Genomic DNA, 19,276 nt, shown 5'->3' with positions numbered 1-19,276 from the left:
CTGGTAAAGGTTTAATGTGCTGTTGGACTTGAAATTTCCTGTACTGAGTTGAGAATTTATGGAATACTTGAATATATACACCTGAATATCCAATCTGTGCTTTATGCCAGAGGTTTAAATAAGACTCACTGAAAGATTGAGGTTGGAAGGCACCTCTGGAGATGACCTAGGCCAAGACCTCTACTTGAGGAAGGTCAGCCAAAACATGGTTAACCAGGTGGTCCCCAATGGGCTCCACGAGCCCCTTGTCAGCCCCAAAGTTTCCTTGTCAGTCTCTAAGCAGAGCATAGACACTGCCATGTCTGCTGGCTGCCACTGCCAGCTTCACACCGTAAAAGTCCTGCTAAAATAAATCAGCTTTAAAAGAAGCGCCCCTACGAACGTGTGGCTGTCACCCCCACTGGCTGTGCTCGCCCTACAAGTGCTACAGCCGCCCTTCTACCAGCCTCTAATGGCTCCAGCGGGCTCTGGGAGATGCTGGTGGTTGTGATGATGGAGGTGGCAAAAAATCAGGGCCAAATGGTTTGTCCTCAGAGGACACTCCAGGTCCATGAGCAGCCTTGTCTAGTGGGTGGCATCCATGCCCATGATGGGGGGTTGGAACTAGATGATCTTTAAGGTCATTTCCAACTCAGGCCATTCTAGGATGCTGTGACTTGTGGCCATTCTCAGCTACGCCACCTGTGGAGCCCCCCTGCCGTGTCCTGATAACAAACATTAGCATCACTGTGAGCGTACCTGTCCCTAAGAAGGTGTTTAAAGTGTAACAGACAGCTGATGGCATAACCTAATGGGATCATAAAGATTTGTGTCCTGAAAGGAGGACATAGAAACACCAATGATAGTAGCTAAAAATCCTCAATACAGAGATTAAGTAAGCAAGTCTTGACATGGCCATTGTGACAGCAGTGGGAGAGATGCAGCTGAGGAAGAAGCTGCCCAGAGTGACAGATGATAACTGCTGAAGATCCTTAATGTCTCCAAGCAGAAGAGCAGGCAGAGGGTGAGACCATCTGAAGGCTACATTAGAGCCAGAGCAGAGATGATCATACATGGAGCAGGATCTACAGTATCCCTTCCCTCTCCTGTGGCAGTGGTACAAGGGGGTACAAGTAGAGCCAATGATTTCTGAAGAACAGCTTACTCAGTGAAATGCGTAGTTTCTGGCTGATCAAAGCTCTCTGCCAATTGGTGTGCAATTATTCATCTGAATTAGCCCCGAAAATTAGAAACGTCAAAATGGCTTGCTTTGTTGGTTTGGGGTTTTTTTTAACTTTTTTTTAGAAGCTGATCTCAAAAGGAAACCTCAGCTGGAGTGAGGATTTACCCGACATGCTGAATCTTCAGTGTGGCCAAACCACAGGCTGTGGGACAGCCTGCAATGGGGCTCTCCTAATCCTCTTGCTTGGGGTATAATTATTTACACTGTTTATTGGACCAGACAGAGCAGGAATATCTGCAGGACTAAACTGCCTGCCCCAAAGAGCAGGCCTGGGAGCTGGTAGTGGATGAGAGCAGTTGTTTCAGAGCAGCATTGGCTGCTCAGGGCCAGCCAATAAAAAGGACACCATAGCATGGCACTTGGCTGCAGCTTAGCTTGGCCCTGTGTGTCGTGCCTATGGACCTAAGCAAACCAGCATTTTTGTAAGTTTGGTGGCTTTTTATCCCAGCATAAAATGCCCAGGATAACAAAGATGATGCTATAGCTCACCAGTGCTGGGATTCCATAGGGTGTGTAGCATGCCCTGGACTGAGGCATGAGAGCATTCAGGAGAGCTGGAGGATGGAAAGGCTGGTGGGACCATGCTGGAGGAACATCATGAGGAAAGGGAGACAGAGCTTGTTCATGTGGCTCTTGAAAGTTGTCCCAGGAGTATCCATGCCCAGAGCAGCGCTACTTGGTGGCCAGAGGGAGCTGCTTGTCCCGGTCCAGAGGACAGCATAGGTGACTGACACCATGGGAACTATCAAGGATGAGGACCCAGTCAGCTGAGGAGCTGTTTCTGGCATTGTAGGCACATCTGACAGGCATAGCTGCATCACCAGCAAAGAAGAGATGGACTCCAGCCCTGGATTTGTGTTTGCTGTCTGCTGGGCTCTCTGCTAACTCTGAGGGTCTGGTTTGGATCACTCCAAGTAGCTGTTTCCAAGGTAAATGTTCTGCTTGGGAAGCAAGCTCTAGGCACAGTGCCTGTGAGCCCAACAGTGCCACTCTGCCCGGGCCTTTGCACGGAGCAGTGTAGGCATGGCCAGGCTTAGCCAGTCTCCTGCTTTGCTGTGCTCTATCTCAATGTGCCTCTGGTGCTGCCTGGCACACTGGCTGTGATACTGCTTCCAGGAAACCTTTTTAAAATTGTTTTCCATATGAGAAACACGAGGGTTTTGAATTTGCATCCTGTGTGCTCTGAGGCTGTGTTGTAGGCAGTGGATTGTAGTGGCTGATAGCTTCTCTTCATAGGCCTTATGGCCGAGAACAAAGTCTCCTTGGGAATCTCCCTTTCCATTCCTGTCAAGGTTTTGGGGTGGACCTGTATCATGCTTTCTTAGCCTTTAGTTTGGCTGCCAAACAGAAAATCAACTATTGGAAGATCTGCCTTGTCAAATAGACAAAGGCCCAGAGAGGAAGAAGCTCTTCGGAAAGAGGCCTTGGCTTTGCAGGGATCATGAGGATTTGGGCAGAATTCAGGCAGAGGATAAACCCCACTATCCAAGAGGATAACTTGAGGAAAGGGAGTTGCACAGGATATTTCCACTGCTGTAGGAACCTTTGCTGTAATTCAGCTCATGTTGATTAACTCTGGATGCTGGATTCTTAAAAAGTGATTAGTGAGATCACCCTGGAAACAGAAACAGATGTGGCATCTGTTACGCAGTGTATGGGGCTTAGAGGGAGGTTTTGCTGAAGCACAGTTGATCCCAACACTGAAACGAGACCTCACTCCTGTCATCTTCCCGTTTACTTCTCCAGAAGCTAAACAGCCCTGTGAACATGAAGTGAACTGGTGGGATTTGCTGTCGGTGGGCTGGTGCTGTAGTTCTGGCCAGTGACTGAGTTGAGAGATGGCTGTGGTGGCAGCTCAGCCTTTAGGGGAAGACATGGTATAGGACTTGGTGTCAGAGACACTTTACAAACACTGAAATCCCAGAGCGGGAAGTCTGGGATTCAGTCTGAACTTGTGCTGGTGCTGCCTCAGAGCATCTTTTCATACAGTGAAATGTAAACTAGAGGTGGTTTTTTTTCAGTCCTTCTGCAAACTTGTTCCTATGCTGTATCCCTGCCACCAAATGCTCTCCCTTCATCCTGTAGTGACTCGCTGCAGGTCTCAAGGATTATCAGAAGCACTAAGCAGCTCCCAGACAGCAATTGCAATTACGCTTCTACAGCTGTGATTGTCCACAGCTGTGCTTTCTGTCTTCCTCCAGAGCAACGGAGGATTTTAAGGAATAGTGCAAGGCTGAAGAAGGCAATACATCCATATGTGCTTTCCTAAATCTAATCTGGCATCCTTCTGGCTGCCATAACCTCTGGAGAGCAAAGTGCACATTTGTGCCGTTCATAGCACTGCTGCCTGATAACCAGTATCTGCTCTAATAGGGGAAGCATCGCAGCACCTGGGGAGAACGGGAGCGGGTTCCCTTTGATCTGCAGGGCACCTCTCTCAGCGCAGCTGCACAGCCAAGTAGAAAGCTGTCAGGAGTCTTGTTTTCTTCTTCCTTTTTTTCAGACTAAGTCTCTAGTCTCATACTCAAAAAGAGCCTCTGGCAGGCCTCCATGTAAAAATATAACAATATAACTACTATTTATTATTCACACAGGAACAGAGAGAGGCCATTGCTTTATGACCATGTAATAAAACAGGTCACCGCTCCCCATGTGCTTTGAAGCCCAGGACATGATCCAGTGGAGGTAGAAAATGGGACTCCAGGCACGTAAAAGGGATTGCTACAGTGGTTCCCTTTGCAAAGACCAGATTAAATATACAACACACCTACAAAGCACAGGTACAGCTCCACAGCAGGAAAAAAAGGAGCCCAGCATCCGGCTCCCTCCCTTGAACAGTGGTATTGCAGGGGAAGCTGAGCACTGCTCTACCAACACCCTTGGGGATCTGCTGAATGTGGAGCCTGCTGGCATTGTACCGGTTTTACCTGAGTAAAGCCAGCTGCTCCTTAAAATAAATTACTTAGCTGCCCTCCTGTTGCGCCTCTTGCCCCACCTCTAACTGCTATTACCTGCCCTTGTCCCTGGAGTCTCCACTGGGACCAAGGTAGGGCAGGTGATATGCCACAGAGACGTGGGTGACCAGATGGATTGTTTACATTTCAAGAGTGTCATCTCAACCCCCCCCAACACCCCCAGCTCCAGCATTTCATGGCCATCCCTGAGGCTTGTTCCCCAGGATGCTGGGAGGAGCTCAGTTTGGAATGCAGAAGGTAGAGGGAACAGCCTGGAGAAGGCCACTTGGTAACTCACCTCCTGGAGGCCAGAGCACATCTAGGGGCAGGTATAGACTTCAAGAGCTGAGCCACCATCTCCTCCCCACAGCACCTGCATGGTGAGGAACTGGGGTGCACCCACCAGGTCCATTCACTCCAGCAGGGACTTGGGGACACAAAGATGTGTGGTGAGCAAGAAGGGCTTAGGTTTGCTCTCTGGTTCCCTGTAGAGGCATTTTGGCACCTCACAGAGGAGTTAGGGGACAGGCAAGCACAGCACAGGTGGAAAGCAGGGTGCTGTCAAAGCCTGTGGAGCAGCCAGCACCCCCACCAACATCTCTTTCCCCCCCACAGTGGCAGCAACCCTCCTCCTCCCATCCCAAATGGAGCTGTCCCCCAGCAAGCCCAGCTGTCCTCAAGGATGACGCGGCTCTTCCGGGCTCTCACTTGTTCACGCAGGGCTGATTCAAAAAAGATGTTGGCAGAAGATGTTACAGACCTTTCAAAATCTCTCTTCATACTCTGGCACTTCCTCCTCTCCATCTTCAGACAGGAATCGCACAGTTCTGGACCTCATTCCCCAGCCCCGGAGCCCTGGCAAGCAGAAGCCGGTGCCCAGCAGCAAGTCCTCCCAATTACTCCTTCTAAAAACACTTTCACCAAAGAGTTGATTAACACTACAAAGTGCCCTCCCTGAGCACCGTGTGTCATGCACAAGGATCGTGCACCACTGCCCAGGGAGAGGATGGGGTCCAGGCTCCTTCTGTAAGCCCATACAGGTCAAGGGAGAAGGGATGTTATCAGGAAGGGCAATGGTTATCCTCGGGAAAAAAGTCACATAATATAAATTTTCTTCCCTCTAAATTCCTCATATGCAAGCCATGGAAACAAAAAGACATCCTTACTCTTTATTTCCATTGAACTTGCATCAGAAAAATAGAAAGCATGTTAAAAAAAAGGAAGAAGGATGTAGGCAATCGTACCAAAGGTGACTGAAATCTCTGAGTGCACCTGCCTGGCTGCGTTAGCACTGCTGGACCCTTGCCCTGGAGCTCAGCGATGCTCAGGGGACAAGGCAGTGCACCCAGGGGGGGTTTTCTCCAGTCAGCGTTCCCACAGCTGGAGCAAGGGCACAGGAGGAAGTGCTGGTGGTCCTGAATGCTTTGTTCGAGCAGCTGAAAGGAGAGATGTTTGCTCCCACAGTTTATTGGAAAAGCAGAGCAGTGTGGCTGCCAGCACAGCCACAAGGTCCCCACTCGGTGATGAAGGTCTGCACCCAAGGGCACGCTGGAGCACACTCTGACACGGCAGCCCAGCCTCCTCTGGGACAGAAGCCACTTGGTGCTGGACCTACAACCAACCACAACAAGCCTGACGCTGCCCCCCGGGCCTGCCTGCCCAAATAACTCTGAAATAACTCCCCCCTCCACACACCCAGGCATAACCACACATTTTTCCCAAGTGTTTAGCAAATGTAACCTCTGTGTTTTATACCTTTCACTCATTGATCAAGCTGGTGTGTTTCTCTTTTGGACAAATAGTCATTACATCTGAAAGTTTATGGCTAGGCTTTGAAGTTAATGTTCTCTGAGATGAAGGAGAAAGTTCACACTTCTCCTATTGCTTCCAGCCCTTCTGGCTGCAGACCAGATAAGAGAGTGATGCCTTCAATTTACAAGTGATGACTATTTTTGCAGGCAGAAAAGCCAAAAAAATTCTTAATGTAATAATGGCTTGAATACTGCTATCGTGCTCAGCAAAATGCTGGAAAATGAGAGAAGTGAGTTCAGTAAACCTATGGATGCCTCAGACTGGTTATTTCTCTATTTTTTTGTCTCAGTTTCATTTGAGGCTGCATTTCCCTTCCTCCACTTTTTTGCTGTTGCAGCCACTCTGACTCGGGTTGTCCACAAGCTGTCATTTTCTGCCAGCAACCTTCCTGTGGGGAAGAACAGCCTTCACAGCCAAAAAGTTTTCTCCTGGATATTAACAGGAGATATTAATTTTCCTTGAACAGGTAAAGAAAATGCAGTTTTATAGCACACTCCATTAACAGCCAAGACTGAGTGTTTAAGTTGGAGGGTGTTAAGGCATCCAGTTCCTTCACACTCATTTGGAAATTGCAGCCTTGGTGTGACCTTTTCAGGCCTCCTACTTACCCTCCTTCCTACTGCAGCATCAGCTCCTCCAGCCTTCACTGGGAGAAAGGTTTTAGGAGCTTTTAGGGGCAACCTGCACAGAATGCTCGGAGCCAGACTGTCACTGCCTGCAAGCTCCAGGAGGAGTAAGCAAGGCTGAAAGGACTTTGGAGAGCGATGGGGTTTTCCAGAGCTCCATCGAGCCAGCTTTGGGAAGTCTCCAAAGATGGCAGAGCCACCACCTGAGTAGAGGTGCCTGTGCTTGCCCACATCCTGCTCCCCTGCCCACCACATCCCTTCAGGCCTCTTCACTCAGAAGTGGCTTTTCCGTTGGACCCCACCAGTCATGGGACTGGACAAAAAAAGAGATGCCAGGAAGGTCTATGTCTACCCCTCAGCTGGGGTTCTCTGAGCCCGTGCTAGGGAGATGTGAAATGTAATTCTGACAGGAACTCCTGCAGAGTGTGCACAGTATTGCCAGCATTTTGATACTGCTAATGAGTAGATGCTTGTGTAAATAAAATACCTTGATACATGGTTTACAAAACTTCAAGGTTTTCAATAATTTAGGATTGAATTACACCCTGTTGTAGCACATAAGGGGAAGGATTAGGGCACTGCAGCTCACAGCTGGGCAGCTAAACCCGATTCTCCTGTTCAATTGTCGGCATTTGATTTGTTTCTCTTAAATATTCAGCTGAAATTCAGCTGAAAGGCATCAGCCATGTTCAGATCAGTAAGGTACCATTGGATGAATGCTTGTGCTCTTTGTAAAGTGAAATTTGGCACCTGACTGGAGGGACCACAAGCCCCCAGCAAATCCTGGATCCCTCCCTATTGTGGAGGCCAAGTGTTGCTGAGGACTGACAGGTGAGCAGCACAAGGCTCTCAAGCCTCCCTGGCACAACCACAAGGACCAGTCAGAAAATCCCTCCCAGGAAGTGATGAAAAACCTCAGGGCGCCACCAGCATCCCCCACACAGGCCAACAGAGTCCCTCCATCAGTACAGACCCACAGCATCCTTTGCCAAATGCAGTAGTTCCCTTTCATTGGTAGCCACGCTGCTCATTTGCTTCTGTCAGCACAACCAAGTGAAAGGGTGGGCTCTGCAGGATTTCTGTTGATCCTCCTCCATGGCTTGGCATTGGGATCTGGCTCGCTGACCACTCAAGAAACTTCTCTTTCCTTTATTTCACTCCATTTCATCCTTTGCTGTAATGCTAAATAAAATCTACTTATTGTTAACCACACCTCGCAACAGCAGTGGTTATGTTTGCTGCTGATTTAGTTTCCAAGTCATTTAAATAAACAACTGAGCCATGAGGAGAAACTATTAAACATCCTTTTCCCCTGGACATCATGACATGCTGGGCCATTAATATTTCTTTAGCACAGCAAACTTTGAGGCTTCAAATCCATACCTTGGTTTGTCAAATGGGATAATTATTAACATTTTCAATTATCTAGCTAAGGAGTTCGTGTGTTGCAGTGAATGTGATGTTGTGTGGCGTTTCTCACACTAATTTCTTGGGAGATTTGGGCCTGTAATTTGGTGCAGTTCTCACAGCAGGGGTGTGTTTCACCTAAGGTGACATCAACCACTCGTCCTGGCATTAAAAGTCAGCCAATGTCCCTTCCAGCTTTTCCAGGCAGTCAGCAGCCAGAAAATCAGTGTTGTGCTTGGGAACACCAGCGTCAGGAAGTGTGAAGGTGGTTGTCCTGCCACTGGTCTTGGGGCAATCCTCTGGGAACCAGCCCCAGTGCAACACCCCCTCTATTTCAGTGAATGCCCAGTCTTTCCTTCAGGAGCACCTACAAACACTTGGCAGTGCCACACTGGGGACACGACGGATAGATCTCGCCCCCAGGGGAACTTGGGGGTTGGAAGTCATTTTAGGGGCTTTGATGCTTCCCTGGGGAAGGCAGGGCCAGTGGGAAGGGGGTCTGGGTACCAGCAGCACTGGAGCATCCCTGGGGCAATCAGGGGCACCAGGACATCCCGTGCCGTGGCTCTGCTTTGCTTTTATGGTGCTGCCTGCTCACTCCCATTATCAGAGGGTGGCACCGCTGAAAGTGAAGCTCTGCACCCCTCAGGGGAGACATTCTGGAGAACACCAGCTGGTTCCCCAACTCCACTGCAGAGCAATATTGTTTCACCACAAAAAAATCTCACTGGCCAACACACAGCAGGTCTGGAGCAGCCCCTGAGAAGCGCCAGGCTCTGCATCCCATTAGGGCTGCCCGGAGGAAGCTGGACAGAGTTTTTATTAAATCAAGCTCACTCAATGCTTAAAGAAGGGCTTTTTTGAACGAGGAGCTGAACCTCATGTTTGGTGCCCTGCCAAGCTCAGGATAGTGCGAGGAAGAAAAGGAGATGTATTTTTGGACTGCATGTCTGCTAACAGGCTGTTAGATAAAATTAAAGAGGCTGTTTATAAAGAATCCGCTGGTGCTGAAGCAGATGTGGAGGCCCGAGTTTATGGCAAGATATATTTCTGGTGCTGGCACGAACAATCAATTTCATTCAGGACTTTCCTCATGCTGTAATGATTTGTTGGTTTGGGGTTGATTTCTTTTTTATTTATTTCATTATTTTAACTGAAACTGGCACAATGCCCTCATTACTTGTGATAAACTTGTTTGTTTACTTATGTCGTGGTAACCGGAGAGCTGGGCTCAGGCTCTGCTTCCTTGGATGCTGGTTGTTTCCTACCAGAGCACTTGGAGCTGTCTGAACACTGGCACTGTGTTTTAAAAATACACTGCTTTCCTCAGCCTTGCAGGCAGCAAGGGCATCACTGTGCTTCTACAAGAAAAATCAAGAGCACAAGTGAAGGCACATTGTCATTAATTATACATGGTTTGGGTTTTTCCTCTCTTGCTGCTCCTCCTTGGACCCTACACCGAGGCCTGACTTCCTTATGGCACAGATAAAAACTTGAAAGGAAGAAGCCCAACACAATTGCTGTGAGCTGTATCTACAGCAGGGCACTGCATATGGAAGGCATAATATTTGATAGTAAATTTTTGTTTGACTTTATAGTAGAAGTTAAGGGAAAAGGTGTCATCCTTGGCCTAGGGTTTCATAAGTGCCACAGGCAGATGGGCTCTTTTAAACCTTCTCTTCCAAAGGGAGAAACTCACAATCTGGACTCAAGTAAACCTTAAGGTAATAAAATTCCAGGTTCCAATAAATCTTTGTTTTATAAAAACACATCCAGCATATATCAAAACAGAAACTGTAAAAGAAATTAAATATGTGTGGGTCACATACTCTGCTGGATGCTCCTTAATAGTTTTGCAGAATCAGTGGAATAACGAGGTGCAGTTTTGCTCTATGAAATTTTGGCACCTCCCTGCAGCGCTGTTGGGCTGCCCAGGGAGCCCACTCAGAACATGAGGAAACACAAGGGGGAAGGGGAGGCAGCCCCACTCCCACATCCTCTCTCTTCTTTCCCAGTGCAGACAAGCTGGGCTGTAGCTGCATCCCCACGGGCCCTGGGCCTGTGCTCAGCCAAGGGCTTTGGGTGCTGGAGCCATGGGCTGTGCTATGTGGCCCATGAGCATCCCAACATCTTTCCTCTGGGGGCCCAGCAAAGTGGGGACTTGCTCCTCCAGCCCCAGTGAGTGGCAAGGCCATGGCAAACTAAAGTGCTGTAAGTCAGAGGGAGTAAAATGATATCTGGGGGGAGGATTTGCCTGCCTGTTCCTGTAAAGTGGAAGAGCAGAGCAAAAACAAAAGGAGCTGGGATCACACTGCAGAGACACAGATTTTAACAAGCTCCTTTTCAGGGCTTTAAAAGATTATGCATGTGACATAATCTTGACATTTCCTGGCTCACTGGCGATTTCCTCAGATCAAATATCCGGAATGCTGGGGACTTGTCACCACATCGTGCAGCTCCTATTACTTGCAGCACCCCAGGGGACACAAGAAGGAGAGAGGCCCAGCGGTCTGGGCCAGGGAACAACACCCTGCACCCCTCTTCCTGTGCCCCTCCTCACCCTGGCTGGGTGAGATATGGAGCACACATCTTCCCTTTAAGAAATTCCCCTTAATTTTGAGGGTTGAGATTTAAGGCTCCTTGCCACGGGTCCTGCACCCAGAAGCCTTGGCAGAGAGACTAAAGCCTGCGAGAGCCCTGGCAGGGACAGGCCCTCAGACCTCATAACAATAGCTAATCTATTGCTTACAATCTATTGTGTAATGCCAATTTTATAAAATTCCAGGTGACTTGTTGGAGTAGTCAAAACCAAGTCCAAAAGCGAGCAAAGCCCTGTAAACTTTGGGAATCTTCTTATTGTGAAGCTTCATCAAATCTCTGCTGAAACTAGAAAGTTATGGGGAAAGAGAAAAAAAATTCAGCACAACATTTATTAGCATTTTGTTGAGCATTGGGACAGGCTTCCCAGGGAAGTGGTAGAGTTGCCAACCCTGGAGGATGCAATCAGAGAGGGGACCCAGCAAGGCACAGTGGCAAACCCCCATCCTGACCTGAGATCTTCCAACTTCTGCTGTAGCGGGTAGAAGGACAAAAAACACAGACTCTTCCCAGAATTTTTAATCTGGATTTTCAAAGGCTGCATAAATTTGGGTTGCTCAGCTCTCTGTTATTAATTACTCTAAAATAGATAAAACCAAAGGCAAGCAAAGCACCTCCTGTCTGGGAAGCACTCATACCATGACCAAAGACCCCAGGCAGCTCTTCCCCACCTCCTCTTCCCCACCAGGGAACCACTGGCAAATCAAGTCACCTGGAGGCTGCAGGTGCCAGGGGATCAGGGTGGTGGGACCCGCAGGGGTCACCCTTCTGCTCCTGACCAGGCAGGTTCAGGCTGGCAGTGCCTTTGCTGCGTATAAACAGGGAAGCTGCATCTGAGAGGTTAATGCAATTCCCCTCTTAAAAAGTATTTAGAAAGGGCATTTAAAAGAGCATCACCAACTAGTTTAATGAAGCACCAGCATGGCTTTAGAAGTATTTAAAAAAAATTAATCCTAATATTAAAAAGAATATATATTTTGTTATGATTTTCATGCAAGCAGTGTAAATAATTGATAGAGGATGTTGCAACCCTTCCAGCGCAGCCCTACACAGCAGAAAGAGAAAGTGAAACAAAGTGCAAGCTGGAAAGCCCCCGGAGGGCAGGAAGACAAGGCCAGGAGGAGCATTTGGAAGGGCTCCTGCCTGCCCAGTGCCTGCCCCAGGCTCCCAGGCCCAGGCAAAGGCTGGGCAGAAGGTTACAGCAGGGATTAGTTAAGCAGCACAACCTCTTTGGTCACCTAGACTTGTATTCACATAATCCTCCAAGTCTTGTGCTAACACACATGGTGGGGGGGAGGGGGTTGTGTTTTAGCTTAAATATATCCCATGCTCTGGCTTTTTATACTCACTTAGAGACGTATGGTGGTATTTTCAGACTTGGGTCACTTCAATTTTATTATTGCAGGTGGCCCAAATAAACTTTCACTAGGTTTTTCATGTGTGTTTTCTAAAGAGAACTGTGAAATGAACAGCTAAGACGTTTGGTGGAGCTTTTGAATAAGGATGGGGAGCAGCTTCCCTATCAGTTTTACAATTATGTACTCCACTTTGCCTCAACCCTCACATTAAATGCATCATCCCAAAGCCAAAAAAATCAACGGTACTTACCTGAGAGACACAGATATTGAGATATAAAACAACTATCTATTACAGGTATTTCAGGCAATTTGAATTGTGTCATGCATCCATTTCCACCTTTCTTTCCTACGTTTTCCTTCACTAAAAACCTTCACAAAGCTGCATGCACCTAACCTGCCTCACAAAAAAAACCTCCAAGGTTAATTTATTACCAATTAACTTGAGAAGTTTAACACCTTTGCAAAGGCTGGTGTGAATGCTCAAAATCCATAACTGGAAATCAAATACAGGTAAATCTCTGATTAAAAAAATAAATACGGAACATGATTAGTAATCCTTCGGTGTTTGGATACCAACCCAAAAGCAAGCGCAAAAGGGAGCAAGGTTAATAACCACATCCCCTTTTTAGGAGCACAGCTACACACTGTGCAGCACAGTAGGTTCTCTCTGAAGCATTTTTAGAAGTCTTTTGTGGGACAAAGGAGTTGTCCTGAACTTTTATTGTTTTAAAATTAATGCAGAAAAATAAGAAAATAGGGAGTTTCCTTTGCAAAAGTCACGGAGCAATGATTAAGCACAGGGGATATCAACTTGAACTCAAGTTTTGAGAGCACTGAACAGAGAAAAGTCCAAGTAAAACACTCAGTTTGCAAGTTTACCTTTGAAAAACCACCTGTGGAACCTCCTCTGCCTTTTGGCTTTTTTCATGAAATCCAGGAGGTCTCAGTGATGAGGGATTTCTGCACGCTGCGGGCACGAGCCACTGCTCGGAGCAGCGCTCTGGGACGTGCAGTCTCCTTGTTTATATTTCAGTGCTACACGTGACTAATCCTCCATTTCATTCATTGTCTTTTTACTTCTCTGCTACTGGGAACAGTAAATAAGAGGGAAGTTGTAACAAGAGCCTCTCTTTTATTCAGAGACTTTCTGTTTCCTGCAGGCTGGCGGCTTCGAAAAAAATCACAGCCCCATTGTGCTCCAAAGTCATACTGAATGATTCAGATGAAAAGAAAAACCCACGTCAGTAGGAACAGGGGACTCAAAGATGAGTGTCGAGGCCAGCAGACCAGGGAGATCGATCCCAGGCAGCAGCACATCCTGAGAATGTTGCACCCTGTGGCTGCAGCAACATTATGGTTTATCTCTCTGTGCTGCGGGTCTGTGGAAGGCAAGCGCTGCTCCCGGGATTAGGGGTGTCCCTAAGCACCCCTGGCACCACGGGAATGGCATCGATTATCTGCGGGTGGTGGGGCGGCAGGACAACCCTCCTGTCCTACCTGGGGGGCGCAGATCCAGCCGGCAGCAGCCGGGGGAGGTGAACTCACTCCTTCCTCCTGAGCAGGGCTGCCAGCGGTGGATGTCAGGCCGGGCAGGAGGAAGGGGCAGGGTCACCAGCGGCAGGGGCAGGGAGGCAGCGCCCGGGTGCTCCTGTGCGGAAGCAGAGCACGCAGTGATAGAGACAGTGTTGCCATCACCGAACATCTGGTACGAATGCTCCCCAAAAATAGATCACTTCCTTCTTCCAGCTCAAAGGAAACAGTGTTGGAAGGAGTCTCAGATACGGCAGGGCTGCTGCAAAGAGGGGTCTCGTTCACTGGCAGCCTCTCACTGGGAGCCACTGACAGATTCTGGAGTGTGACTCTGGGACCAGCCATCAGTCTCAGGCAGGATCCAAGGGATTAGCCCTGCCAAAAGCCCCGACAATCCATGTCGGTGCCGTGCCTCTCAGCGCCCCTGAGCAGAAACCTACCAGCACTTTCCATTAGTGGCTGGTATAGCAAAACCAACCCCTCTGTCCCCAAAAGCTGCTCCGGTGCTGAGAGGCTCAGGCTGTGATCAGCCCTCACCTGCGTTTTCCAGTATCAGTTTTACATTGCAGTGCTCGTTCACAGCATCTTCCTTATTGGCAGGCGTCAGGAGAAATGTGTGTCAACAAATCTGAAGCGAGCGTAAGCGCCGCTACAGTCAAGTCTGATAATAAAACGTGAGTCACTGTTATTCAATCATTCACCAGCGCACGACTTGCAGGAAAGTTCTCTCTTCCAGGAATCACCACTACACAAATTTGAGGGTTTTTTTAAAGAGCACCCTGATTTTACTTTTAACTGCATGGCTGAGCCTTCAGAGGGCCGGTGCCGCTGTCCCTACTTGCAGCCCATCACCCCCGCTTCCCTATGCATCTGCATTTCAAAGCCAGGCGTGAGGCACCCAGCCCTGGCATGACCCACGACCTGACATTCTCCCCAGCCCTTTTCATGCTCAGTGTCTCCCCAACACCAGGAGTGAACTGGCAGCAAGGAGAGGGCTGTGGGACTGACCCCCAGCTGCCATCAGTGCCCCACACCATCTGAAGTGCAGCTGGGCACTGTTAGTTTAGGGGATGTGCATTTGTCCCCTGGGCTGGGATGAGGAAGAGTGCGGTCAACCCCAGCATTTTGGCAAGGGAGACTTTTTCCCATAAAGGTATTATTTTGTTTCCTTACATTTCAGTTTAGGAAGGAGCAGGAGGGGTCAGGGATGTCTTCCCAGACATTTGTTCAAAACTGGTTTTATTCTTGGTAACAAATGCCCCCGCCAAACACAGCAGCACACGTCCTCGGTTTCCCCTCCAAAAGCCTGATTTTTTGAATGGCTTCTTGGAAAAAGCATTTAAATGGTGACCTCTTGCTGCTGTAAGATGTGCAGGGAGATGGGTCCTTTCCAGGCATTCAAGCTGCAGTGCTTGGTCTTTCCTGTTTTTACTGAGGAACTTTTGGGAGGTCAGAAATACATGAATTGAGCTTTTGCTGCCTTAATAGGTGAAAGGCTGCTGGAAGCACGTGGATAAACTTCCTCTGTGCCAAATGACCGCCATTTAAGTCAAACACGTTTTAACAATAGAAGCAAAATTTAAAAAGGTGTAGTTACAAAACCCCACATTTGCCTGTCTGTCCTCCTTGCTCCGTGCTGCTCTGCCTCTTGCTGCTTAGCTTGATCTCGAGCACTCCTGCTGCAGGGAAGGCTTGAGCTTCTGATGTGGCAAACAGGTAGACTAAGCTAATTTATCGCTCGAGTCTTTTATTCCATCACAGAGGGGCAAAAGGGAAGGCTCGTCTCTCTTGCGGGTCACCTCTAATAGCAATTGCTTCAGCAAGATGGATTTCAAAATTAGGTGCTCTTGAAGCAGAAGGCACACTGTATTTTTCAACAGCACAAAGCAGCCGTAAGAGGAATCTGACCTTCATTCTTCATAATAAATTCACTGGGGGAAAAAAAAAAATCCATCTTTTGTTTTTCAGCTTGAAGTACTGTCAAAAGAAAAGCCAGGGCACAACATATACAAAATAAAAATACAAGACAACTTCAGCAAAATGATAAAAAACTCAGAGAGATTTACTTTTCCTGCTTTTTCTTACTCAAACACTGGAATAAAGTCTGACAGCTTCTCTGCAAGTACATTGTTTTGGAATAAAGGCTGGTGTTAATTTAAAGTGGATCTATTCTAGACTAAATTAAGACCACCTCAAAGCGGTTTTCAGATGTAGGGTGCAATCCAGTAGCAAAGTCTGGGGAAAAGTTTATCGATACACACCCACATTTAGGCACTTAGCACATTTGTAAAATATCCCTTAATGTATTTCAGGTGCTAAAATAATGTCTGCTGCAGCTACCAAAGGAAAATGTCACACACTGTCATTTTCTGCTAAAATGTCCCAAAAAGATGTGATCTGTAGTCAAGTGCAGACTCGTAAGCTAAAGAATGTAATGGAGGAATGTTTGAAAATATTTGGCATTTTACTGTTATTAATAAAATGATCAAAACATTTGAGTCCTAAAAGCCTGTAGCTGGTCAGCTGCTACTGGCACAGCCTGGAAATGGTGAAAATTAATCGTCTCTTGTATTAAACACTATCTTTGTATTTTGCCATGTCTCCATTACAGACTCTGTATTGAATAACGTGTTATAACCCAACATAGCACATTGCCTTTATTCCTTTAATCTCCTGTCAGGCATAGCTGGGAAGGAAGAATGGGAATGTTTATTCTAACTAGCAGGTCTAACCCTTAGGCTAGCAAGAATTAGGAGAGGTTTTTTCCAAGCTCGGCTTGTCACCCTATCTAGAGAACCTAATGCTGTGGCTGCAGTACGCCTGGCTCCTCTTCCGGAGGAGTCACTCAAATCCAGCTTCCCACTTTCTAGCAAGCCTAGACCCAGCTATTACTAGCCTTTTCTCCTTCAGGATGGGCTGGTTACACTGATAAAAGCAGCTGGAAAGAGGCTCAGCGTCAGCGGTGCCCTAATTAAGCAGCAGAAATCAGCCACTTCACACCCGTTAATTCAGGTTTCCAGGGGCCCTGTTTGCCTGGACAGAAACATTTTGTTAAATAACATTTTGTTAAATAAACGTTAATAACATTTTGTCAACTTTTTGCTAGAGCTGGTGTGATCACTGAAAGCTCAGCAGAAGGGATGAATGCTGTCCATACATCTAGTTAAACCAGCTTGAAATTAGAGAGCGTAGCTAGCATATCTAGGTGGCTGCAACTGCAGCTCCTTTCAGGACCAACTTGAGATAAACAACCATAAAAATCAGTCTGGCTTCATTTGGATTCAAGGTATCGTTAACTACCACATATTAACAATCACGCTCTCTCCAGACCAGTCAGTTTTTGTTGTTTAGAACAGGAAGTCTTCTTTACCTCTACAACAAGCATTTCTGTGAAGGTTTAAGCCCTAGGAGACGCTTTTTGATAGTGATGCCAATGCTGTCAGTTCCCTTGTAGGGAACCACCGCCTACACAGTTGCAATTTCACTGCTCCTTGTCCCTCTTTTACAGCAAGCATCCACTTTTAAAGATCAAGGGGAGGCAGATTCAAGCTGAAGTGCCAGCAGTAACTGACCTCGGATCAAGTAATCTTGGAGTGGCCATGTCTGACCTACCAGCACAGAGACTAGGGCAGTTTTGACCAAGAGGATTATTTAACTGCTGGAGCTTGCAGGGGAGCACAGCTGGGGAACAGGACGGTCCTTTCCAGCAACAACCTTCAGCAGCTCTTCTTTAAACAGGGGACTTAATCTACCTATGGCATTCCTCTTCACCAAACACCACTTCCATTGATTAAAAGCAGTTTTATAGCAAACACAGGTGAAGGCTTCGGCCTGAAATCCATGTGCCAGCTCAGCTGAATTACAGGCACGTTCCAAGTGCTCCTGAGAAAACCACAGAGAATCCAGAGAACTCGGGAAGCTTTGGTGCATCTCCCACCCAACACCAGCCTCTGGAGTGAGATACAGGGAGTTCTGTTCCTCAGTAAGCAGCACTGATAATTACATTACCTACCCTCTCCAGCCTTGAGCACACTCTGCTTGTTACCAACGTGCTAAAGTCAAAGGAAAGGCCAAGGCCGCGCCTGGCTGCTGGGAAAGCGCCCGCTACTCATCTTTCAGGTTCAGCTGAATCCTCTAGGTTACCTCTGTCAACATCAAGCACCGAGAACAAAGGCACAAGATTATGGGGATCTCATTAAGTATGCTTGTTCCAAGAACAAGAAATGTGTCTACTTTCCTCTGATGACCTGGGAAAACAAAAAAACCCTTCAGCACAGAAAATTTATTTGTCATCAGTTACGAGCATTTGAATGTGTCATATCCAGTTTAAGGAGAAAAAAATGTCTGTCTGTCCTACGCTTTCTATACTGAGACCTTGCAAACAGCATCATTCTTCTGCTTGAAACAGAAAGCAGGGATGTACATATCTGAGAACACCAACACGCACAAAAACCCCCAAATCCTTAGGGTATTAAGTGAGCCATTTAACTAAGTATTTAAAACCTCTGCAATTATTAGTTTATTAGTATCATCCAGGATTCAGATGTTCAATATTTCTCCTGAAGTTATACATAAATGCAAATTGAAATAAGAATCTGAAAGTCAAAATTGTATAACAAAACAATACTCCATCACAAAAGCGTGTAAAATTACAAGAATGCTTTTTTTTGTTTGTTTTTAAACACTGGCACTTAAGAGAACCATAATTTTGTAACCACAAAATTGCCGAATTGTCCCCCAAACTGGTAAGCAGGTATATGTGAAAATAGTTACAGCTGCCAGCACTTGAAGTTTTACTAAATATGCAAAAAACCCCTTAGCTTTGGTTTTGGAAGAGAACTGTATTTGACCAAATTAGACATTGTTGGTATACCATAAACATTTAACTTTTTAATGCAAAATTTAATAAAATGTACTTTTCCATACAACTATATTTAACTTAAAAATGGGCAAACATCAAGAGTGCGGTATAAAACCTAACAGGAAAAATACATCTTATCTCATTTTCAATTTGAGACAATATACAACTTTGTTTAAAGGGCTAAAACTAGAATTTCAAGAATACAAATATGAATTTACATAGATTTAACAAATAATAATGGTACCATTTATAGAAATCTTAGAAAGAAAAAATCATTTCTTGTGGGCCCTTTGCTACCAGGAGTCTCATGGTATAAAGCCCATGGCCATCACCAGACCTGTCACCAAAAAATAATATGGTCATTTCATGCTTTTAACTTTACACATTTTAGGTACGCTCATCCTCCCAGGTGTTCAGAGATTTACAAATATAACTTCCATTACATGGTAACAGAGTCACACATGTAAATTTCTCTACACCAGATGGACATACACTCTTCCTATGGGTCCTTCTAGGACAAAATTTAACATTCCCTCCCTCCCCTCCCCCAAAGTATTTAGTTTCTGTAAAATTGAACTCTATACTTCTCAACTCTCCAAGACTGGTAAACTCATGCAACTCAAAAGAATATTACATTTCACAAAAATCTGAACAGGTATCTGTTTGCTGAGATTGAATTTTTTGTTGTTTCCAGTTATGGAAGAATATTTTCATCATAGGCCTATATATTTCTTTTCTTACCCTATCATGATAATGCAGGGTATGCAGATCAAAGCTTTGTTTATCAGCTGGTTATATGAAAGATGAAAACTGTAATATTCCCATGATCCCATACGGGCATTCAATAAAGCAAAAGATGAGTTCCCCTCAAAAAAAAAAAAAAAAAAAAAAAAAAAAAAAAAAAAAAA

General features: G+C 46.5%; 1 long non-coding RNA gene across 1 annotated transcript; it reads right to left on the bottom strand.

Moving 5' to 3' along the window:
• Positions 1–14,729: 14,729 nt before the first annotated feature.
• Positions 14,730–19,270, bottom strand: LOC121657893. Its single transcript, XR_006013785.1, has 2 exons — positions 17,520–19,270; positions 14,730–15,438 (listed from the first exon to the last, which is right to left on the bottom strand). It is a non-coding gene; the product is annotated as an uncharacterized LOC121657893 (long non-coding RNA).
• Between the last annotated feature and the right edge of the window lie 6 nt (positions 19,271–19,276).

Source organism: Corvus kubaryi, unplaced genomic scaffold (genome assembly GCF_017639235.1).
Source record: "Corvus kubaryi isolate FWS band 111438036 unplaced genomic scaffold, C.kubaryi_AGA036_p1.0 split1-65, whole genome shotgun sequence".
NCBI classification, from domain to species: domain Eukaryota; kingdom Metazoa; phylum Chordata; class Aves; order Passeriformes; family Corvidae; genus Corvus; species Corvus kubaryi.
Note: the sequence above shows the minus strand (reverse complement) of the source record. Positions and strands in the feature narration are given on the sequence as shown.